Here is a 25,264-nt window from a genome sequence, read left to right as displayed (position 1 = left end):
ATGACTAATAGCAGTAAGTAGTAAAGCACATTGCTAGAGAGAAATGCAAAACAAAGCAAAGCAACAACAAAACAAACAAAAACTTACAAATGAATAGAGTATAATTCAGCATGGAAGTAAACTTTAATTATAACTACATTATATTGTTTTTTAACTGGTGGTAGATACCTGAGATTTTGATATATTATTCAATCCTTTTTTGTATGTAGAACATTTAAAAGTAAAAAATACATTCAAATAAATTTATCATAGCTTTATATCTATCCCTAGAGGTATGACCCTATTTTTTGGGTTCCTGGACCAAATTACAACATATAGTGGTGGGAGGAAGGGGGCTCCCACATAACACCAAGAAATTCTTGGAAGAGCAGGATGTCTAAGAATTCAACTCAATTGTGATACTGTCTACCTGGGAATAGCATTAGATTCCACCAGCTAAGGGTGCCATCCTACAGGACTGACCTTAATTCCTCAACTTCAGATACCAGTCACAACCCACGTTATCACCTGTGCTTCTGACTAACTGAACATAGATCAGAGGTTCCCACTACTTCCTCCTTGGGTTCTATTAATTCACTAGGGCCACTCACAGAATTCAGAGAAGCATTTTTCTTACTAAATTACCAGTTTATTTTAAAAGGATGTAACTCAGCATCAGTCATATGGAAGAGATGCAGAGGGCAAGGTATGGGGAAGAGGCTCTGAGTGACTGTTGGGTGGTTGAGTTTGTTCTCTTTGGTTCTTGTTATTGCCACAACAAAGAATTGAAGGACAGAGATACAGTAGTGAAGTGGAGCAAAAGTTTGTTTGAATACACTCTAAGGAAGGAACAAGCCAGAGTCAAGGTAGATAAAGGTAAGTTTACTTGAATAAAGCAGAGAGGAAGGGGAAGCTCATTGATGAAAACTTGTAAGCTCAAATCACAGCTCTCAGTAGTCCCTTCCTACTTATCTGAAGTAGGACCAACAGAGTGAAGACTTGTGATTAAAGTCTGGAAAATAGAATGAAATAGCAAAGTAACAAAGACACCACTGGAAGAGCACAAAGACAAAATGTAGTAAGTTGAGCAGTAAGAAGTCTATTAAAAACACACATTCCAAGAAAGGGGAGTTTGAGCAACCTCAGAGATGAGGCGCACTTAAGGGCTTAGGATTTTGTCTTTTAAGGCTTTTAAGAATGGGGATAAGTGGGGTATGGGCAGACCCAGAGGGAGTAGTGCCCAGGAAACAATGGGGATCCTTTTTAAGATGACTATTAACTAAGTGGAGTTAGGTTTCAAAGGGAACAGGTGTGGTTTTCTTGGGGTTTGGGCTTGTTCCAGCCTCATGTATTTTGTTATATTTGGTTCCCAATGGAACTGTCATGCACAGGGAAATGTGATTTTTTCTATACTAGCCATGGAGAATTGTTATTTTTACTATGTTAATGAGTGTATAATATATTGTGGGGTGAAGTTTGAGTCAACTTCTCCATGTTAGCACCAGCCCATTTTGGCTAATCTGTTACTTATATTCTCATTCCCTTTGTCATGAAAACAGGTTACATGGAATATGTGAAAATGTAAGCAAACATCTAGCCAAGTGTAACCACCACAGGCTAATGTCCCCCTCCCCCTCCCTGCTCATCTCCGGCTACCTATCTACTATAACATTGTCACTTTTGTTTTCAAATCACTTTACCGAGGTATGATTTTACAGTTAAAAAGCTATGCATGTTTAATATATACAACTCGATGAGTTTGGTCATAAGTATATACCCATGCAACATTACTATCATCAAGGCCAAAGACATATCCATCACCTCTCAGTTTCCTCTTGTCCCTGTTATTACTATTGTTATTATATCTGTGGTAAGAACTCTAAACATAAGACCTGTTCTCACAATTTCAAGCATACAATACTGTATTGTTATCTGTAGGCACCATGCTACGTAGTAAATCTCCAAAACTTACTATACTGCATAACTAGAATTTTTACCCTTTGACCATTAGCTTTGCATTTCTTCCTCCCCAGCCCCTGGCAGTCACTATTCTCTGCATCTGTGAGTTTGACTCTTTTAGAGTCTACACAAAAGTGAGATCATACAATATTTATCTCTCTGTGTTTGGCTTATTTCATCTAGCATAATGTCCTCTAGGTTCATTCATATTATCACAAGGGGCTAGATTTCTTTCTTCCTAAAAGCTGAATAATATTCAGCTGTATGTGTATGCTACATATTCTTTACTTATTAACCTGTTAGTGGGTATTTAGGTTGTTTCCATTTGGCTATTGTGAATAATGCTGCAATGTATATATGAATGCAGGTACTTTAAGATCCTGATTTTATTTAGAAATGGGATCACTGGATGATATGGTAGTTTTAATTTATTTGTTAAAGAAACCTCTTTGCTGTTTTTCCTAATGACTGTACCAAATTAATTCCAAATAACAGTATACCAGTGTTCCCATTTCTTCATAGCCTCACCATCCTCACCAACACTTGTTATCTGTTTTTATTTTTTAACAATAACAATCCATTCTAATAGGTGTAAGGGGATGTTTCACTATGATGTATCACACTGAGGCTATATCTGAACCTGATAAATAGTGCAGCCTAGCAACTCTTCATATACCTGTTTGCCATTTGTATGTCTTAAGATAAAAATCTATTTAGACCCTTTGACCAGTTTTTAATCATTTATGTGTATGTTTGTGTATTTGTGAGGTGTAGGAGTTCCTTGTGAATTTTGGATATTATCCTTATTATATATATGGCTTATAATATTTTCTCCCATTCTGTGAGTTGCCTTTTCACTCTGTTGATTATTTCCTTTGTGGTGCAAATGCTTTTTAGTTTGATATAATCCCATTTGTTTATTTTGTTGTTACCTGTGATTTTGGCATCATATCCAAAAACTAATTGCAAGACAAATGTTAATAAGCTTTTCCTCTATACTTTATTCTAGGAGACTTATTAATTGTATACTTGAACAAATTTTCTTTTTATGATGATGATGATAACTATTATTTAAATTATTTGATCCAGTATGGATGGTATTTTCTTTGAAATTATTTTCTGCCCTCTGGAGAACTGAATATCAGAGTCCTTGTGCTTGGATTTTCCTCTCTGAATTATTACTAATTTTCAGATCAAATGGTTTGATGGCTATTGTCATGCTATTAGTTTAGATCATTCAAAATAACTACAACAGATTCATGTAATCTGTATCAAAATCTTCATGAAAATTTTATAGAAATAGAAAAGAAACACCTTAACATTCCAGTAGAACCACAAAACACCTTCAATAGCCAAAGCAATTTTTTTATTTGTTATTAATCTACAATTACATGAAGAACATTATGTTTACTAGGCTCCCCCCTTCACCAAGTGCCCCCTACACACCCCATTACAGTCACTGTCCATCAGTGTAGTAAGATGCTGTAGAATCACTACTTGTCTTCTCTGTGTTACACAGCCCTCCACATACTCCACCCCCCACACATTATACATGCTATCATAATGCCCCCTTTCTTTTTCCCCACCCTTATCTCTCCCTTCCCACCCAACCTCCCCAGTCCCTCTCCCTTTGGTAACTGTTAGTCCATTCTTGAGTTATGTGATTCTGCTGCTGTTTTGTTCCTTCAGTTTTCCTTTGTTCTTATACTCCACATATGAGTGAAATCATTTGGTACTTGTCTTTCTCTGCCTGGCTTATTTCAATGAGCATAATACCCTCTAGCTCCATCCATGTTGTTGCCAATGGTAGGATTTATTTTCTCCTTATGGCTGAATAATATTTCATTGTGCATATGTACCACTTCTTCTTTATACATTCATCTACTGATGGACACTTAGATTGCTTCCAATTCTTGGCTATTGTAAATAGTGCTGTGATAAACATAGGGGTGCATCTGTCTTTTTCAAACTGGAGTGCTGCAATCTTAGGGTAAACTCCTAGAAGTGGAATTCCTGGGTCAAAAGGTATGTCTATTTTGAGCTATTTGAGGAGCCTCCATACTGCTTTCCACAATGGTTGAACTAATTTACATTCCTACCAGCAGTGTAGGAGGGTTCCCCTTTCTCCACAACCTCGCCAACATTTGTTGTTGTTTGTCTTTTGAATGATGGCGATCCTTACTGGTGTGAGGTGATATCTCATTGTGGTTTTAATTTGCGTTTCTCTGATGACTAGCTATGTGGAGCAACTTTTCATATGTCTGTTGGCTATCTGAAATTCTTCTTTGGAGAACTGTTCAGCTCCTCTGCCCATTTTTTAATTGGATTATTTGCTTTTTGTTTGTTGAGGTGTATATATGTTGGATGTCAACCCTTTATCAGATCTGTCATTTATGAATACCTTCTCCCATACTATAGGGTACAATTTTGTTCTATTGATGGTGTCCTTTTCTGTACAGAAACTTTTCAGCTTGATATAGTCCCACTTGTTCATTTTTGCTTTTGTCTCCCTTGCCCGGGGAGATATGTTCATGAAGAAGTCACTTGTATTTATGTCCAAGAGATTTTTGCCTATGTTTTTTTCTAAGAGTTTTATGGTTTCATGACTTACATTCAGGTCTTTGATCCATTTTGAATTTACTTTTGTATATGGGGTTAGAGAGTGATCCAGTTTCATTCTCTTACATGCAGTTGTCCAGTTTTGCCAGCACCATCTGTTGAAGAGACTGTCATTTCCCCATTGTATGTCCATGGCTCCTTTGTCATATATTAACTGACCATAAATGTTTGGGTTAATATCTGGGGTCTCTATTCTGTTCCACTGATCTGTGGCTCTGTTCTTGTGCCAGTACCAAACTGTCTTGATTACTGTGGCTTTGTAGTAGAGCTTGAAGTTGGGAAGTGAGATCCACCCCCACACTTTATTCTTCCTTCTCAGGATTGCTTTGGCTATTCGGGGTCTTTGGTGTTTCCATATGAATTTTTGAACTATTTGTTTTAGTTCGTTGAAGAATGTTGTTGGTAATTTGATAGGGATTGCATCAAATCTGTATATTGATTTGGGCAGGATGGCCATTTTGACGATATTAATTCTTCCTAGCCAAGAGCATGGAATGAGTTTCCGTTTGTTAGTGTCCTCTTTAATTTCTCTTAAGAGTGTCTTATAGTTTTCAGGGTATAAGTCTTTCACTTCCTTGATAAGGTTTATTCCTAAGTATGTTATTCTTTTTGATGCAATTGTGAATACAATTGTTTTCCTGATTTCTCTTTCTATTAGTTCATTGTTAGTGTATAGGAAAGCTACAGATTTCTGTGTGTTAATTTTGTATCCTGCAACTTTGCTGTATTCCGCTATCAGTTCTAGTAGTTTCGGAGTGGAGTCTTTAGGGTTTTTTTATGTATAATATCATGTCATCTGCACATAGTGACAGTTTGAATTATTCTTTACCAATTTGGATTCCTTGTATTTCTTTCTGTTATCTAATTGCCATGGCTAGGACCTCCAGTACTCTGTTGAATAACAGTGGGGAGAGAAATGCAAAAGTGGGCATCCCTGTCTTGTTCCCCATCTTAGAGGAAACGCTTACAGCTTTTCACTGTTCAGTATGATGTTGGCTGTGGGTTTATCATATATGGCCTTTATTATGTTGAGGTAATTGCCCTCTATTCCCATTTTGTTGAGAGTTTTCATGAATGGATGTTGAATTTTGTCAAATGCTTTTTCAGCATCTATGGAGATGATCATGTGGTTTTTGTCCTTCTTTTTGTTGATGTGGTGGTTGATGTTGATGGATTTTCAGATGTTGTACCATCCTTGCATCCCTGGGATGAATCCCACTTGATCATGGTGTATGATCCTTTTGATGTATTTTTGAATTCAGTTTGCTAATATTTTGTTGAGTATTTTTGCATCAATGCTCATCAGGGATATTGGTCTGTAATTTTCTTTTTTGGTGGGGTCTTTGTCTGGTTTTGGTATTAAGTTGATGTTGGCTTCATAGAATGAGTTTGGGAGTATTCCCTCCTCTTCTATTTTTTGTTAAACTTTAAGGAGAATGGGTATTACATTTTCTCTGTGTGTCTGATAAAATTCCGAGGTAAATCCGTCCGGCCCAGGGGTTTTGTTCTTGGGTAGTTTTTTGATTACCACTTCAGTTTCTTTGCTGTTAATTGGTTTGTTTAGATTTTGTGTTTCTTTCTTGGTCAGTCTTGGAAGGTTGTATTTTTCTAGGAAGTTGTCCATTTCTTCTAGGTTTTCCAGCTTCTTAACATATAGGTTTTCATAGTAATCTCTAATAATTCTTTCTATTTCTGTGGTTTCCGTTGTGATGCTTCCTTTCTTGTTTCTGATTCTGTTGATGTGTGTTGATTCTCTTTTTCTCTTAATACATCTGGCTAGAGGCTTATCTATTTTGTTTATTTTCTCAAAGAACCATATCTTGGTTTCATTGATTTTTTCTATTGTTTTATTCTTCTCAATTTTATTTATTTCTTCTCTGATCTTTATTATGTCCCTCCTTCTGTTGACTTTAGGCCTCATTTGTTCTTCTTTTTCCTATTTTGATAATTGTGATGTTAGACTATTCATTTGGGTTTGTTCTTCCTTCTTTAAATATGCCTGGATTGCTATATACTTTCCTCTTAAGACTGCTTTCACTGCGTCCCACAGAAGTTGGTACTTTGTGTTGTTGTTGTCATTTATTTCTGTATATTGTTGGATCTCCATTTTAATTTGGTCGTTGACCCATTGACTATTTAGAAGCGTGTTGTTAAGACTCCATGTGTTTGTTAGCCTTTTTGCTTTCTTTGTAGAATTTATTTCAGGTATTATACCTTTGTGATCTGAAAAGTTGGTTGGTAGAATTTCAATATTTTTGAATTTACTGAGGCTCTTTTTGTGGCCTAGTATGTGGTATATTCTGGAGAATGTTCCATGTGCACTTGAGAGGAATGTGTATCCTGTTGCTTTTGGGTGTAGAATTCTATAGATGTCTATTAGGTCCATCTGTTCTAGTGTGTTGTTCAGTGCCTCTGTGTCCTTACTTATTTTCTGTCTGGTGGATCTGTCCTTTGGCGTGAATGGTGTGTTGAAGTCTCCTAAAATGAATGCATTGCATTCTATTTCCTCCTTTAGTTCTGTTAGTATTTGTTTCATATATGCTGGTGCTCCTGTGTTGGATGCATATATATTTAGAATGGTTATATCCTCTTGTTGGACTAAGCCCTTTATCATTATGTAAAGTCCTTCTTTATCTCTTGTTACTTTCTTTGTTTTGAAGTCTATTTTGTCTGATACTAGTACTGCAACACCTGATTTTTTCTCCCTATTGTTTCCATGAAATATCTTTTTCCATCCCTTGACTTTTAGTCTGTGCATGTCTTTGGGTTTGAGGTGAGTCTCTTGTAAGCAGTATATAGATGGGTCTTGTTTTTATATCCTTTCAGTGACTCTATGTCTTTTGATTGGTGCATTCAGTCCATTTACATTTAGGGTGATTATCGATAGGTATGTACTTATTGCCATTTCAGGCTTTAGATTCGTGGTTACCAAAGATTCCAGGTTACTTTCCTTACTTTCTAAGAGTCTAACTTAACTCACTTAGTATGCTTTTACAAACACAATCTAAAGGTTCTATTCTATTTCTCCTCCTTTTTCTTCCTTCTTCATTCTTTATATATTAGGTATCAAATTCTGTACTTTTTGTCTATCCCTTGATTGACTTTGAGAATAGTGAATTGAATTTTGCATTTGCTTCATAATTAGTTGTTCTACTTTCTTTACTGTGGTTTTATTATCTCTGGTGACAGCTATTCAACCTTAGGAACACTTCCGTCTATAGCAGTCCCTCCAAAATAGACTGTAGAGATGGTTTGTGGGAGTTAAATTCTCTCAGCTTTTGCTTATCTGGAAATTGTTTAATCCCTCCTTCAAATTTAAATGATAATCTTGCCAGATAAAGTAATCTCAGTTCCAGGCCCTTCTGCTTCATGGCCTTATATATATCATCCCACTCCCTTCTGGCCTGTAAGGTTTCTGCTGAGAAGTCGATGTTAGCCTGATGGGCTTTCCTTTGTATGTGATCTTATTTCTCTCTCTGGCTTCTTTTAGCAGTCTGTCCTTATCCTTCATCTTTCCCAGTTTAATTACTATGTGTCTTGGTGCTGTCTTCCTTTGGTCCCTTGTGTTGGGAGATCTGTGGACCTCCATGGCCTGAGAGACTATGTCCTTCCCCAGATTGGGGAGGTTTTCAGCAACTAACTCCTCAAAGGCACTTTCCATCCCTTTCTCTCTTCTTCTGGTATCCCTATAATGCAAATATTGTTCCTCTTGGATTGGTCACACAGTTCTCTCAATATCCTTTCATTCTTAGAGATACTTTTTTCTCTCTGTGCCTCAGCTTCTTTGTATTCCTCTTCTCTAGTTTCTATTTCATTTATTGTCTCCTCCACCGTATCCAACCTGAAGAGCACCCTCCATCGTGCTCTTCAATGATTGGATCTCTGACCTGAATTCATTCTTGAGTTCTTGGATGTCTTTCTGTACCTCCATTAGAATGTTGATGATTTTTATTTTAAACTCCCTTTCAGGAAGAGTCACGAGGTCCATATCATTTAAATCTTTCTCGAGAGTTGTATTAATAATTTTACTCTGGACAAGGTTCCCTTGGCATTTCTTGTTTGTATATGGCGCCCCCTAGTGTCCAGAAGCTGTAGTTTCTGGAGCTGCTCCGCCCCTGAAGTGATGTCGGGGGTCACAGGGGTGTGATACTGGTGTATGGGGAGAGGAAAGAGCTGTTCCCCCACTCTCAGCTGCTGTGCCTGTCTTCACTGCCTGAGCCAGTGGTCCTGGCACACAGGTATAATTTTTTGTCCCAGAGCAGCCGGATATGGATCCCTGCTTTCCACAAGCGTCCAGAATCCCAGTCTTCCCAGGAACTCTGCCTGTATTAACTTTCCAACCCGTTAGTCTTGCGATTCTCATGAAAGCACCATGAAATGTAGGTTTGTGCTCCCAGAGCAGATCTCCAGATCTAGATATTCAGCAGTCCCAGGCCTTCCACTCCCTCCCTGCTCCGTTTCTCTTCCTCCCACCAGTGAGCTGGGGTCGGGGAAGGGCTCAGGTCCCATGGAGCCACAGCTCTGGTATGTTACCCCATTCGGTGAGATCTGCTCTTTTCTCCAGGTGTGTGCAGTCTGATACCATCCTCTTTCCTGTTGCTCTCTCAGGATTAGTTGTGCCAACTATATTTTCTAGTTGTATCCAGTTTTGGGAGGAAGCCTGTGTCTCTCCTCTCATGCCACCATCTTTAATCCTCACTGTTGCTTTGTTTAATTTTGATGATTTTTAAAATAACTTTTATAGAGAGATAATTATAGATCCACATGCAGGTATAAAAAATAATCTAGAGAGATGCCATGTATCCTTTATGTAATATCCCCCAACAGTGACATCTTGCAAAACTATAGTACACTATCACCAAAGGGCATTACACTAACACAATCAAAGTACAGAACATTTCTGTCATCATTAGAAATCCTCATGCTGACCTTTTATAGCCGCATGCCCTTTCTTCCCAGGTTTACCTTTCCTACAATTTACCCCCTGAAAACCATTAATTATTACTCCATTTCTATAATCTTATCATTTAATGAATGTTATATAAGTGGAGTTTTAAAGTATATAATCTTTTGGAAAATGGCTTTATTTTTTTCACTCAGCATAATTTTCTGGAGAGCCATTCAAGTTGGATAGCACTAGCTCATTCCTTTTTAATGTTGACTAGTATTCCATAGTGTGGATATGCCACAGTTTTACCATTTATCTTTTGAAGGACACCTGGCCTATTTCCAATTTTTGGAAATTATGAGGAGAATCATTATGAACATTCACAGACAGGTGTTCATGCATGAATGAAGCAAAGTCTTCATTTCTCTGGGTTAAGAAAATGCTCAGGAGTTTTATTGATTGATCATATGGCAATTGCATGTATAGTTTCTAAAGAAACTATAAGACTGTTTTCCAAAGTGGCTATATCATTTTGTATTTCTTCTAAAAGTACATATGTGATCAAGTTTTTTCATATCCTTGGCAGCATTAGCTATATATTTAATTTATATCTTAGTCTCTGTAATAGATATGCAGTCATATATTATGGTGACTTTAATTTGCATTTCATCAGTGGTTAAAAATGTTAAATGTCATTTTTTGTGATTATTGGCTAGCACTCTATCCTCTTTAGGGAAAGGGTTTTGCCCATGTTCAAATTGGATGCTTTATGTTTTTTCTGTTGAGTTTTGAGAGTTATGAATATATTCTAGATAATCTTTAATCAGGAGATGGTTTGCAAATATTTTCTCTTAGGCTTCAGTTAGCCTTTTCATCCTTTCTTAACAAGATGTTTCAGAGAGCAAAATTTTTAAACTTTGGTAAAGTTCAATTTACTTATTTTTCTTTTTATGGATTATGCTTTTAGTGTCAAGCATATGGACTCTGCATAATTTAGATCCCAAAGCCTATTTGGTTCTTGTTATAATGAGCTATTTTTTTGAACAGTAGACATTTTGGCTATTATGTTATGAAACTCTGAACCTTATTTAAATTGTCTGTTTTAGCTGACTTCTCATTCTGTCCTGACAGAGGAAAGGGACTGCCATCTCATTATTTCCAGGTAAGAGTTAAAGTCCAGGTTCCTCATTTTGTCTTTCCTAACACTGGGAATGGGGAGGAGTTCCTTGTTATTACAAAGTGGGAGCAGAAGTACAGGCTCTCTGCTGGGTCTCTGCTGATTACCACCCTGGCTTTAAGGTGTATGAGTGCCTAGATACTATGCATATGATGCCTTGGAGGGATAGCCTTGTCATCATCAGGAGCCTTTGAAGTCCTGAAAGTGCAGGAGGCCACCTCTGTTACCACCTCAGCTAGGGCAAGGAGCACTTCATTATTAGGTGGACTCACAGCTCTCCATTAAAACTTTGTTGACGTGAAAGAGGATGGCAGGTCAGTTATTGTCTGTCGTGTTTGGCTGAAATAGAGAGATTATTGTCTAACCATTCTGTCTTGCAAGGCTATTCCTTTTTTGGTGCTATTTTTTTTCTCCTGAAACCTTTGGCATTTTCTGGTGGCTGGCTTTTTCCACTCCAAGTCTGGAATATATAAGGCATAACTAAAGCCCCAGGAAATGTGCCATCATGTCATTCTGTGGGTCCTCTAGTCTCTAGTTCTCCTGTCTCTTCTCTCCACATTTCCGTTTTCTTACTTTTGTTTTATATATAATGTTTAAGGATTTTAACTATACTCAGTGAGAGGAATAAAGAAAAACACTTATTCTCCTCTACTCTTTCTTCCCATTTTAATGGTTGGTTTAATTATATGAGTTAAAATTTAAATTATCAGCATAAATTTTGCTGTATATTTTTGTTGTGCCAGTTTTACATACAAATATAGAAACTTGCATGCAGAACCACTGAAATTACATATTTCATATTTTTGAGTTTGCACATATGTAAGTATTTCATTCTTATTAGAATAAAACGCTGGACAAAACTAGCTCAACTCTTTTTATTTCCACATAATTCCATGCACATTCTACCTACATGCTCTACTTTTGGCTTACTGTTGAGTATGAAAGATTGAACAGAAAAGGTCCTATGGGTTTCCCTATCTTTCCCTTTCCTTCTATATCGTCATGTTTCAGCTGAAATGATTGGCTAATACAAAATGTGAGTAAGAAAGACTATTATAGGATTCCTTGGTTATTTGTGTATTTGGTTATTCCTTGGTTATATATGTTTAGAACATAATTACATTATTTTTGTGTTTGAAACACACATTCAAGTTTAAATGGAAAGTGTTGCCTCTCAGGTCCATTTATGCCCCTTCTTCAGTAGTTATTCTAGACACAACAAGCTTATTGTGTTCTCAGTTTAATTCTGGCTGAACTCCCATGCAGCCTGGGTCAACCAGAATTTTGTGCTCATGGAGCATCATAAATGGGCTGATAAGGAACAGTGCATATTACAAGTATGGTTTCTCCAACCACACATGGTCTATTATCCTATCAGATTTCACTTTAAAACAAAAATAGAATTACTAAAATTTTTAAGACAGTGACTACATAACATGACACCCTACTGAGTAAGAGCCCTATGCAAAGGTATAGCTTGCATACACATGAAGCTGTCCTTGTCCCTAAAATCCAAGTTCTGGCTATGTCACCGAATTACATACCAACTTTGAAAAACCTCTGCTCTCTCCTTAAGTAGTCCACAGTTCCTAGCTTGCATTCTGAGGCCCTCCACAAATTAGTCAAATTCTTCCTCCTTGACTATCTCACTATGTACACCCTTTTGTACTTTATGCTCTAGCCCCACTGAATGTGATCCTGAAATATGCTGGCTCTGCACATTTGCTCACACTGTTAACATATGCCCTTTTAACAGTCCCTTCTTGTTTGAAGTCCTTCTGTCTTCCTCTTCCTTTTGCCCCATAAAAGTAAATTACGCTTTCTTTAAAATGTAGAATATTTTATGTTCGTTTCTCGTTAACCTTGTTATGTCTACCTTGTATCACTGATGTACTTGTGTAAACATCTGAGATTTGATGGTGAGATCCCCGATCCACTCATTTTTAAAAAATCTTCTTTGATAGTTAGCTTGAGAAAAAGAGGCTGAATGGTTAATTTATTTTTGTTCCCTGCTTCATTTCCCTAGGTGCAACCTGATTTCTTTACAAGCAAGCATCAGCAGTTTCAGCAGACTGTTTCAAATTTGTGAACTCTAGCAAAGCTCTGGTTCTGAATCTATTCAATGTGATCATCCTTATTCCTTCTTTCTCATGTTCAGGCAGGGTAGAATTACAATCCCGAATACACCAAAGTCCTAGAATTAAAACGATCTCATTTCCCTTGTGTGGAAAAAAATAAGGTTCAGTTTCACATTTTAAATAAAGTCTCTACTGTCATTTTAAGGTAAAAAAAATCTCTCTTCATTGAGTAAGAGGTAAACATGACACCTCTATAATACAAGTTACATTTACTTTCCGAGAAAAATGCTGCAGAATCACATCGTCTTTCACATTGAAAAGCATTTTCAATGGCTTTCCTGCAGTTGATGTAGGACTGAGCAGGTTGTTGGTCCTGCTTGTCACCCACTCAGCTCTCTGAGAGCTCACATTCACAAAGCCCTCAAAGCCTGGCTACACCTTCTAAAGGCGTACTTGTGTACTTCACATCCAAAAAACATTAACCTTCTCATACTAAAGGTAAAATGCTTAGGTAATTTACATTACTTATGAATAGAAAGTTTTATGGTGGCATGCATTAGCACTGTGCAAATGTTTGTATCACTGTTTCATACTGAGAGCCGTTAAACCCTTTTTAGAATTAATCTCACATCTATTGAGTCAATTGTGGTGGTACTTAAATATTTTTCCTGTACTGGATTCAACTTGAAGCTCCCATTGTTTCCAATATCACACCCTAAAGACTTGAGAAAAAAAATTAGAAAAAAAGTAAACAAAAAATAGAATCAGTTTCAACAATTAGATATATATGGTTGATGAAAAATATATAATTGCAGCACTGCAAAGACTGAAGCTAAAGTACACATTTTATATATCAAAGACATTGAATGGTGTGCATTATAAAATCCTTACCTTTGAAAGAAAAATCACGTAATTTCCATTTAAACTTGAAGCACTGGTATTCAATGAAGTTATATTACAAATGAGATTATAGCATTATTCACATAAACTTATTTTATCCCAAAGTCCTCTGTTCTTTTATCATTTTGTAACCCCCACAATACCTGAGACATAGTAAGTGTTCAAATACACACACATATATATACATACCTAAATTAAGAATAAAATAATTTGCACTATTTCATGGAAATACACATAGGGGATTATACTCAGACTTTTGCTTTATCAACAAACCAATATGTGATTTGCAATACATCCCTTTTAATCAATCTTAAAGTAAAAAATGGCAACATTTTTCATCTTAGTGAGAGTATGTTATGACTGATGAATAGAAACATTCCTATTGTCTTAGCAGGTCTAGTCCTACACAAAATAAAAATATTTGTATCAGACTTGTAGAGATTGATATAATACATTGAAATATTCCAAATTTGTTAGCTCTCACCCTATACATAAAAAAACCCTCTTTATAACAAAAGATTCATTCAAAAGAAAAGAAAATGCATTAACTATGTGCACGATTTGGGTTTATGTACAGTTATATTGCCAAGTATAAAATAATAGCATGCTATTTTCCTTAAGTAAGGGGTCCATTATTTGGACACTTTTTATTTTTTTTAAAAAGGAGCAGACCATATACCCAGCAAGTACATGTGTGCACAAATACACAATTAAAAGAAATTCAGGGACTTCCCCCCACCCCCAGGAGGTTGTTTTCCTATTCCCACCATGAAAATGTGATGGAACTTTAATGCTAGGATTTTGGCAGAATCAAGTATATGGATCTATCTTCCCTGGAGATGTGAAACAGTATATATCACTGATCACCAATGTAAATTAATTGGAAATAAATGGATCTACCCCAAAAGAACTTCACATAATTCTAACTCTTTGGAATCTTCTTTCATTTAGTGAAAGGAACAATTGTAAAATTCCTTAGACCCTGTTATCTGTAACTAAGCCCAACATTCAGGACTTTAATTAGAAGTTGGAAGGTAGGATGTGGAAGTCGTAATAGATACTGTTGTGGAAATTTCTGGTTCTGGGTCTTCATCGTTTTTGTGGAAATAGGAGAAAAATTATTTACTTGAATATGCAAATTTATTTTCCATTCAAGCCCTGACTTGAATGGTTATAAAATCAGAGTGGTTATAAAATCCAGGAGTGGCACTGGTGTTGTAGTACCAGTTTTTGTGTTTTTTTTTATTTTCCTTAAAGTTCTTTCTCTTTACTTTTATCCTTACCTCACCTGTGGCAGGCTTCGAAGAGTCTTGTCACTTGCACTGTGTCTGGGGCTACTCTTCAGAAGCAGCTGTTAGCCCTATGACCTGCAGGTGATGGTGCCGGGCTCAAAACTCTGGGTTGCACTATTAGATTTGTCATTCATTCACTGTGTGCTCTCAAACAAGTTGCTTTCTCTGCCAGTCCTTTGTCTCCTCATTTCTGAAATAAACTATTTGGACTAAATGAAGTCCAGGATTCACTTGAGCATTATATAGGTTGCATGTGGTCTCACATTTCCTCCTGATCAGAACATCCAAGACATTGTAGTTTATAATTTGGCTTCTGTTCGTGGCATTTCCCCATTCACACACACTGAAATACCTCAAATGCAGGTGGCAGCAGAGATGGGAACGTGCGCTTCAGAAACTCCAGTGTTGTCTTTCTAGTATGGTAGCTTCCAGACACAAGCTGGTTATTTTGCAATTTAGTGCAACTGAGGTAGTGAATTTTAAATTTTGTTTAATTTTAATGATTTCAGTTCATTTGTTGGACAAAATTAAGCATCTTCAGAGCAACTTGGATATCCAGTTTACCTTTATGAACTTTGAATTTTATGAAATGTAAATATAGATCAAGTATATAGACAGACATGTAGCATTCATACTGAAATTTTCTGTGAGTCTAACATAAACACCAGATTTTGATGACTCAGAATAAAAAAGAAGGTAAACTATCTCATTAATATTTTTTATATTGACTACATGCTGAAAATATACTGTTTTGGATATTGGGTAAATAAAATATAGCATTACAATTAACTAGTTATTGTAAAGCTGTTTAGTTTTCATGTTGTTTTTTTAAACTAATGACTTGGAGGTTGTGGCTTGTGTATTTCTCTTGGGTAGTGCTCTTCTGAGGAAAGACATTGAGATGATGCTTGTATATCTGGCTCTGGGAATGTTTGGATTTGATTACTAACCTTGTGCCCTTAGCTTTCCTCTTTAAGCTTTTTCACATGGCAGTGGGGTGCACCCTTGTGGAGGAGGGAGGTTGGCATCCACACTGATGTGAGTTTTCATGGTTAGAATACCAATTATTAACATTCATAAATCTTAGGAATACTTTCCTTTGGATGATCTACATTTATCCTTAATATAGTACAGTGGGGAGGAAATACCACTCTTTCCTTTGTACAGATGAGAAGAGTGGTCTCAGAAATGTTAATGATGCACCCAAGGCGGAAAGCAAATAAGTGATGCCATAGAATCCAAATCAAAGACCCTCAGTCACCCCACACATGTTGATGGTTAAAGTGACCTCACATCTTCCCAACGCCACCCAGTTATTGAGTGCTCCAGAATCCCCAAATCTATAAACCCGCGTTCACAGATTAGGTGATGCCGACCAAATGAAGGACGACTCCCCATTTCCCCTTCCATGCAGCCCCTGGCCACCCCCATTCTACTTTGTGTTTCTACAAGGTTGAGTACTTTAGATACTTTTTGTAAGTGTAATCACGCAGTATTTGTCCTTCTGTGACTGACTTATTTCACTTAGCATAATGTCCTCAAGTTTCATCCCTATTGTAACCTGAGATGACTCCTTTTTAAAGTTGGGATAACAGTGATGCACACATTCTAGATTAATTGTGAAAAGAACAAATGAATACAGCAGAAATCCTGCAGTATATTAAGAGATCATATCATCTTAGCCTTTAATACTTTTAGTAATAAATTCTATGTAATATGGAAAATTCTATGTACTAAACAGCATGGCATGTGGAAAGAAGGCATATTCCAAGAATCAGAGGGTGTGTCCTTGAAAAAAATACCAAGAAGGCTTCTCAAGCTGAGAATAAACCATAGATAGACTTCTTTCTGACTCTAGGCCTGCAACTTCCTTTCTCTTAGAGCATTTACTTTGGAAAACTTGTAAATTCTTTCCTGCCCCTTCGAAACATATGTAAAACTTCATAAAAGTCACTTGCCAGTTTTCAGACACAGGGGTAACTTTCTTAAGGACCTGAAGCCATCCCTTTGAAATACAATTATCAAGGAAGATATCAACCCAATCTCAGAGGCTCTGAGGGATAGTAAGAGTTTAACTTTGATAGCTCTTTTAACTTAATTTAGCTGAGTTCAGGCTTTAGTTCTGGCCTCTGTCCCTTATTTTAATATCCTTGAATAAAATATTCCTTGTCTGCTTAATTTTGTCTGGTACAATTTTTGCTTTAACTAACAAAATATCTTACTATATATTCTTATAAAAATAATAGCTCTGATAAAATTTAAAATCAAGTGCTCTTATTTAAAAAAAAATCTAATAAAGATAATTCCAAGCAAAACCTCAGAAACAAAAGAAACCAAAGAACATGATTTTACTAAAAGATTATAAATTAACTCACAAACTTATTGATTTGGGATTAAAAAAATAGCTAATTGAAAACTATTCCTCTTTTTCTAACTTTTTCCAAGTTAACATAATTATGGACTCTAAGAGGGTACTAAATCCTACGCCCTTCCTTCTACAGGGCCCCTGATTTTTTCTGTCACTGTATCTTTATAGGAAATTAAATTGAAAATAAAAGATTCTTCTGTCCAATCACTTAAAAATTTTCAATATTTTGGAGTTGGCCATCAATTAAAAATAATAAACAAATCAGGCCACTGCAATAGTGCTTCTGGGGGAGACACAGAAATAAGGTTTGCCTTTGTGCTCAGTGTACATACTCCATAGAAATTACTATACTACAAAAGAGATTCAGATTATAAAAGGGCATATAAGTGTATTTGTATTTTTTTTTTTGAGGGCATCTCTCATATTTATTGATCAAATGGTTGTTAACAACAATAAAATTCAGTATAGGGGGGTCAATGCTCAATGTACAATCATTAATCATTAATCCATCTCAAGTCTAATTCTTGTCAGTCTCCAATCTTCTGAAGCATAACGAACAAGTTCTTACATGGTGAACGAATTCTTACATAGTGAATAAATTCTTACATGGTAAACAGTACAAGGGCATTCATCACAGAAACTTTTGGTTTTGATCACGCATTATGACCTATAAACAATCAGGTCAAATATGAATATTCATTTGATTTTTGTACTTGATTTATATGTTGATCCCACATTTCTCCCTTTATTATTATTATTTTTTTTATTTTTAATAAAATGCTGAAGTGGTAGGTAGATGCAAGATAAAGGTAGAAAACATAGTTTAGTGCTGTAAGAAGGCAAATGTAGATGATCAGATGATCAGGTGTGTGCCTATGGACTAAGTATTAATCCAGGCTAGACAAGGGCAGCAAAACATCCACGGATGCAGAAGATTTCTCTCAAAGCAGGGGGGGTGAGGTTCTGAGCCTCACCTCTGTTGATCCCCAAATTCTCACCTGATGGCCCCCCTGCGACTGTGCCTGTCTTAGGTTGTTCCTCCATTGAGGAATCTTACCCGTCTCTGGCTAACCAGTCATCTTCTGGGGCCATACAGGGAAATGTAAAGTTGGTAAGTGAGAGAGAAGCCATATTGTTTGAAAAGGTTAGCTTTTTACTTCTTTGCAGATTTATGCCCTGTGGCTTCTATGCCCAGTGTATTTGTATTTTGAATGAAGGAGTGGTTGTGAAATCCATTTGTGCTGGTAAAAAAGAAGTATATTTTATGATTGTTTAAGGAGAGATGGAATTTGGAATGATTATGCAAAAAATGAAAAGGACATTCCAGTAAATGGAACAGCATAAGCAAAGACATGCTGTTTTTGTCAAAGTGATTCAGGAGCAAGGAGGTCAACCAATTTGGTTGGCTACAGGGTAAAATAGGGTAGTCATGGAAGGTGATACTACAAAGGTAAGCAGGGAGTTCAAATATAGAACTACCCAGTGGGTACTTAATTGAAAACTCCATGGAAACCGTTAGAATTTTCAAAGCAAGGATATGACATGATTAGAGCCCTTGTCAAAATGATGTGGCAGCAGTGTAGGCAGAACTAGAACAAAACCAATTCAAGGTGTGAAGGCTAATAGAGGCCTTAAAAAAAACAAAGACTTATTACTCCCCAACTTCAATACTTATTATAAGGCTACAGTAACCAAGACAATGTGTGGTATTATCTAAAGAAAAGACCAATGGAACAAAACAGAGAGCCCAGAAATAGACCCACCTAAATATAGCAACTGATCTTTGACAATAAATGCTAAGGCAATATAATGGAAAAAAGATAGTCTTGTCAGCAAATGGTGCTGGAACAACTGAACATCCACATGCAGAAAACAAAGAAATAAGTCTAGACAAAAACCTTATGGGATTCACAAAAATTAACTCAAAGTGAATCATAGCCCAAAATAAAATTTAAAAGAATCAAACTTCTAGGATATAACATAGAAGAAAATGTAGATGACTTTGGGTATAGTGATGACTTTTTAGATGCAACACCAAAGTCATGATCCATGAAATAAAAATTGATAAGGTGGAGCTCATTAAAATTAAACCCTGCTCTGTGAAATGCTTTTTCAAGAGAATGAGAAGATAAACCACAGAAAGGTAGTAAATATTTGCAAAAGAAACATCTGATAAAGAACTGTTAACCAAAGTACACAATGAACTTTTAAAATTCAACAATAACAAAATGACCAACTTAATTTAAAAAAGATGGGTAAAAGACCTCAACAGACACCTCACCAAAGAAGATATGCACAGGGCAAATATGCACATGAAGAGATATTTAACATCATATGTGATTAAGGACTTGAAATGTAAAGCAGCAATGAGATACCACTACACATCTAATAGGAAATGCTGACAAAGATGTGGAGCAACAGGAATTCTCATTCATTGCTGGTGGGAATGCAAAATGGTACAAACATTTTGGAAAGACATTTGGGAGCTTCTTACATATCTACCATATGATTATACAGACATCATGCCCGTTGGTATTTACTTTTGAGTAAAATAAAACTCAGCAAGAATCGAATACTACTTTTGCTACTACTCAAAAGAGTTGAAACTGGGGTACCCAAAATCCTGTTCATAGATGTTTACAGCAGCTTTATTTAAAATCGTCCAAACTTGGAAGCAACCAAGTTGTCATTCAGTAGGTGAATGGATAAATGAACCATCGTAGATGTAGATGATGGAATATTATCCAGAGCTTAAAAAAAAAAAGAGCTCTCAAGCCTTGAAAAGACATGGAGGAACTTTAAATATTTCTAAGTGAAATAAATTAGTCTGGAAATTCTGCATACTGGAAAATTCCAACTATGACATTCTGGAAAAGGCAGAACAATGGGGATAGTTAAAAGATCAGTGGTCACCAACAAAGGGTTAGAGGAGAGGGAGGGATGTATAGGCAGAGCATAGAGGATTTTTGGGTCAATAAACTGTTCTGTATGATACTATATGTGTTCTGTGATGATACTATGTGTGTGGTGATACATGTCAACTCATTATACATGTCAAAACCCAGAGAGTGCCCAGTACCAAGAATGAACTCTCTAGTAAACCATGGACTTGGGGTAATAATGATGTGTCAGTGTAGTTTCATCAGTAGTAACACATGTCACTGCAGTGTTGGATAAGGATAGTACATAAAGCTGTGCATATGTGGGGCAGAGGGAGTAGGGGAACTCTACTCTCAGCTCATTTTTTCTGTAAACCTAAAATTGCCCACAAAAATAAAGGCTATTAAAAACAAGGAAAAACCAGATGGGGTAACAAAGGGATAAACTAAAGTGATAATTGAAATGAGGTAAAATCTATAGAAAGTGGGAATCTTTCTTATGTTAGGGAAGAAAAAGGTTAGAAACTGTACAATTTAGTGACTTAAACAGAAATAGAAAATGCAGGGGACAGGGGTGATTTAGAAAGAGGGTATTTTCAGTTCAGATAAAAACAATTTAAAACTTTGGGATGTCTAGCATGAAATACACTATGGAAGAGCTGTAAAGAACAAAACCTTAGCAAGAGTCAAAAACATCTATTTTTTGACTTCAGCTAAAATTGAATCAATATCCAACAACTTTTTCCCCATAGCCCCAAACTACTGGAGCTCCCAGAGAACAAAACCAAGAATTTAGGAGGATTTAAACACTAGGACAGAAACAAAAGTTTCCCCAGGCCCTCAGAGCAACAATGAATGTAACCGCAAGGGGGCAGTTTTATTGTATTTTGCTTCTTTTGTGTAAGAAACCTGAAAAAAAAAATCCCAATTCTTCCCTATATATTTTATTTATTGTCTAACAGTATTATAATAGCATTAAACTTAGTTGAAAATTAAATTAATCTATTACAATAGCAACAGCTGTTTTTCATTTCTTGGTGCCACCACCCATTCTCTGGCCACATCTAGATGAATGCAAAATTATCATTTTATATGCATACTGGTTTTAAATATATGTATCCAGTTTGCCATAAATTTTGATGATAAAAAGTTTGATACATTATTATTGGTGTATACACATTATTACTATATCTTTAGTCTTTCACTAATAGCCTTTTTCCTTAGCTAGGATCCTATATTACATTAGTCATGTCTTGTTAGGCTTTTAGCAGACTTTCATGTATGTTTTTAATGACCTTGATAATTTTGAGATATACTGCTCAGATATTTTGGAGAAGACCTCTCAATTAGAATTTTTTTTTTCTCTCATGATGAGACTGAAATGTAGGGAGGAAGAACACAGAAGTGCCATTGTCATCATGTTATCTCAAGTATTACCAGCATGACATCACTATTAATGCTAATCTTGATCACCTGGCTGAGGGGTGTTTCTCAGTTTTCTCCATGATGAAGTTACTAATTTTACCCCTTTCTGTACTTTCTTCTTTCAAAGAAAGCTACTACGTTCATCTCACATTAAAAGAGTATGAGATATTGCTTCATCTCCTTGAGTGTTGAGTATCAACATAAATTATTTGGAATCTGTTTGCAAGAGAGACTTGTTTCTTCTCCATCATTTTTAGACTCATTCAGTTACTTGTTTATATTAATATTGATTCATGGAAATGTATTTTCCATTGGGTTATAATCTAATACTATTTTATTTATATTATTGCTCAACTTGTTCCATCTCTGACCACTGAAAATTCTTTCAAATAGTTCTATGCCCTTTTGAAATATCCTCATTTTTTTAGTACTTTTTTACTTTATGACATTAAAAGATGCTCAGTCTCATCTTATGTATTTCTAGCCCTAGAACTGGTCATGTCTCCAAGGAGCTCTGGTCTTTTTTATTGGAGAATGGTTTTAGGGCCAAGGATCTAGGTACTAGGTTTGCTTCTTGCTGTTACAGTATAGTTATTTCTAAGCGCTCACAGCTGGCAGAACAAGGCAATATGCATGTTTATACTAAGTACTATAGATATGTAGACATATCTATAAATATTTTTACTTGTATCCATATGTATATGTTAAGCACGAATTCATGATGCTCTACCTCTTACCAATTATTGCATTTTTTTAGCCTTTTTTCCTTGCTTATCTGTTACCTCTCATTCCAACAGTGAAAAACCTTTTATTATTAATTTTATTTAGTAGAGCTCAGTGTTAATATGTACATTTCACTTTAGTCCTATAGATTGTATTAAATTCTAAAGTTGCTTATGGCAACACAATTTTTCCTCTACCCTCTTCAGTAAGATTGTTCTATACATTTGCAAATACAGTTAGATTGTTCTGTTTTCCATCCTGGTATTACCCAACCTCCTTAATTACTGTTATTTTTAAATCTACATATATTAAGTTTCACTGTGCCTTTAAATTCTAGAAATATGTAGTGATATGTATCCACCATTACCATTTGGGGAGGTATGTTTCACTACCTCCCTTAAAAACCCTGGTATTTCACCTACTCAACACTCACTACTCCATCACCAAACCACTGATCTATGTTTTTTAGTAACTGATGAAACTATGGGTTTGCCATTTTTACAGTGCCATATCCCTCTCTTTTGGGGATAGTTTCATCTTTGAATGGGGAATTAGAGACAAGAAATATGACCTACACAATAGTTGGAAGCTTAACAGCACCAATGAAGTACATTTTTTTAGACCCATCACGTACATAACAGTGAGGCTCTGGGAAATAAAATGTGTTGTACTAGTTAAAATAATACTACAAAGAAGACTAAATGAAAATTTCTTATCTAAAAGGTGTTAATATAGTTGCAGTATACTCATGAAGAGTTTTATTATGCAAGTAATAAGACTATTTGTTGTTACATCTACATAGACAATGGAATAATTTGAGAAGCTATTAAACAAATCCCAAAGGAAATTGTATGGCACAAGGGACTAACATGTTACAAAAATACATGTATGCATTTAATTTATTCTTTAAAGGCAATGTTCATTGGAAGGAATAGAGAGGAAAATAAATTGTATTTGGGAGGTATTGGAAGTTGATTCAAAGTGGAGATGCTCAGTCACCACACAAAACCATTTATTGTCATATCCAGCAATATTGTGAGTATTGTTCTTGGCAGAAGACAACAGAAGAGTTGATCCTGTGAAAGTCTAGAGAAAGCTTAGAATGACAAACTTTGTCCCAAATAAGTGAGTTGTTTCAACCCCTCAAAATATTTTTGTCCTCTTTTTATACTGGCTTAGCACCCATTGATCAGTAAAATTTTGCTTGCTTGTTTATTGCTGTTTGTTGTTTTTGCATTTTTAACTTTGGTTCCTTTCACCATCCTTATGAGGGCAGAAAGGCGTTATATGGAGGGTAGGAGAGGGCTGAATATAAGGTTAAACATCAGTAGTAAGTGTTCACCACATACTGAGAAAGCTACTAAGTATATTAACTATACTATCTATAAGGTTCTATTTTTAATTGCAATACCTGATACCCAATTAGAAAATATTTGTTACTTATTAGCAATATTCTATCAGATACTTACAAATACTACATATATATATATATATATATATATATACACAAATATATCATCAGTACAAAATAAAGCCAGTTAGATTTTTTAAATTCTTGGGTATTATACTTGATTTAAACTAATGTTAATCATAGCTAAATTAAAAATTTTAAAGGACAATCAAATATGTTGATATTTAAGTTTAATTTCATCCATTTAATGGTTTCCTCACTTTCTCAAGATAAAGGTGAACTGAGTTCCTTCAGTGGATATAGAGAATACCAAATGATAAAAATTTTAAGTCTAAAGCTAAGGAACAACATACACTGTTATGAGCATTTTTTAAAAACTAAGGATTGGCTTTGGTGTTCATCGTAAAGTCAAAGTGTTTGATTCACTACAGCCAGTTAATGGCTTTCTAGTAGTTATATCCTGAGTTGTATTTCTTGAAGAAAATGCAAAAATGGATAAATGCACTTTTAGTAATTAACACACACACACACACACACTAAATGGGTACATTCTTTACTGTATCACTTCCCACTCATTAGACACACTTTAAACTGCTTAATGTTTCAGATTTTGCTTTAGCTTCTTTCCTAGAATGCAGAGGTCTTGATGGTGAATGTATGTCTCAGTGGATCCCATGACCAATATACATTTGTATCAAATGTGTTCATGATAATAGCTTAGTATCTTTGTTTCTTATTCATTCAAGAACTTGCCTTACTCGTTAGTTCTAACTCTATCTCTCTTCTGTTCATGAAATTTTATATATGGATCTTGTTAACAGTCTCCAATGGTTCTTCTAACTGATAGCTTTGAAGTTTTCTTCTTTTTGTACTTACTCCTATGCTGTAGGGCAGGGACCTGAGACAAGCATCATAGTTAATTTTCCTGTTTATAATGAAAAATGCTGAAATATAAACAGTATAGTAAGAACAGGAATGATGCCATCTTAAAGCTGAGATTCCGTTTTAAAAGCCAGGAAGTTAGAAAGTAAGATTCCGAACATATTCTTTAGCAAACAGACAATACAACTCAATCCCCTTTGGGGGCAGGGTGGGCGGTCTCAATTGGTATGTTCCCAGAGGGAAGCTGCTATCCTGGAGAGGAATTGACCAATTTCTTGTGTTAAGTTAATTTTGCAGAATTACCTGGAGGACTGATAATAGAAGAGACTTAATGTGTCTCAGCACAGATAAGCATTTTGAGACACCTGGCCCTTTGAAAATCCTTAAAAGCGGGAACCCCCAGCCTTTTAGCTTGCCTCCTCTCTGAGGATGCCCACACTTTTTCTCTCTTTAAGTGTATACCTTTAAATAAAGTTTTCTCACTGCTCCACTTACTGCATTTTGTCTTTTTGCTCTTTCATTCTATTCCAAGTCCCCATTTTACTCCTGATAAGTAGGGCTGGGCTGCCGAGAGCTCAGATTTGGGCCTGCAAGTTCCCGTCAACTGGGTGACCAGGACGGAACTGCAGCTGCAGTAGCCTGCCTGAAAATCTCCCTTCTTTGGGAAGTTCTCAGAACATAATC

The 25,264-nt window shown here is 35.9% G+C and overlaps 1 long non-coding RNA gene across 4 annotated transcripts in view; it reads left to right on the top strand.

The window, feature by feature from the left end:
* The window catches only part of LOC108397587 (uncharacterized), a 167,850-nt gene extending 150,926 nt beyond the window's left edge, over positions 1–16,924 (top strand). For all 4 annotated transcript variants that reach the window (XR_012122649.1, XR_012122648.1, XR_012122650.1 and 1 more), the window contains 2 exons: positions 10,552–10,607; positions 12,649–16,924. This is a non-coding gene — a long non-coding RNA (uncharacterized lncRNA). The remainder of the gene's footprint in view (positions 1–10,551; positions 10,608–12,648) is intronic.
* Positions 16,925–25,264: the final 8,340 nt, after the last annotated feature.

The sequence above is a fragment of the Manis javanica genome, chromosome 11 (assembly GCF_040802235.1).
Source record: "Manis javanica isolate MJ-LG chromosome 11, MJ_LKY, whole genome shotgun sequence".
Lineage (NCBI taxonomy): Eukaryota > Metazoa > Chordata > Mammalia > Pholidota > Manidae > Manis > Manis javanica.
The sequence above is the reverse complement of the archived record's forward strand: the minus strand, read 5'-3'. Positions and strand labels throughout refer to the sequence as shown.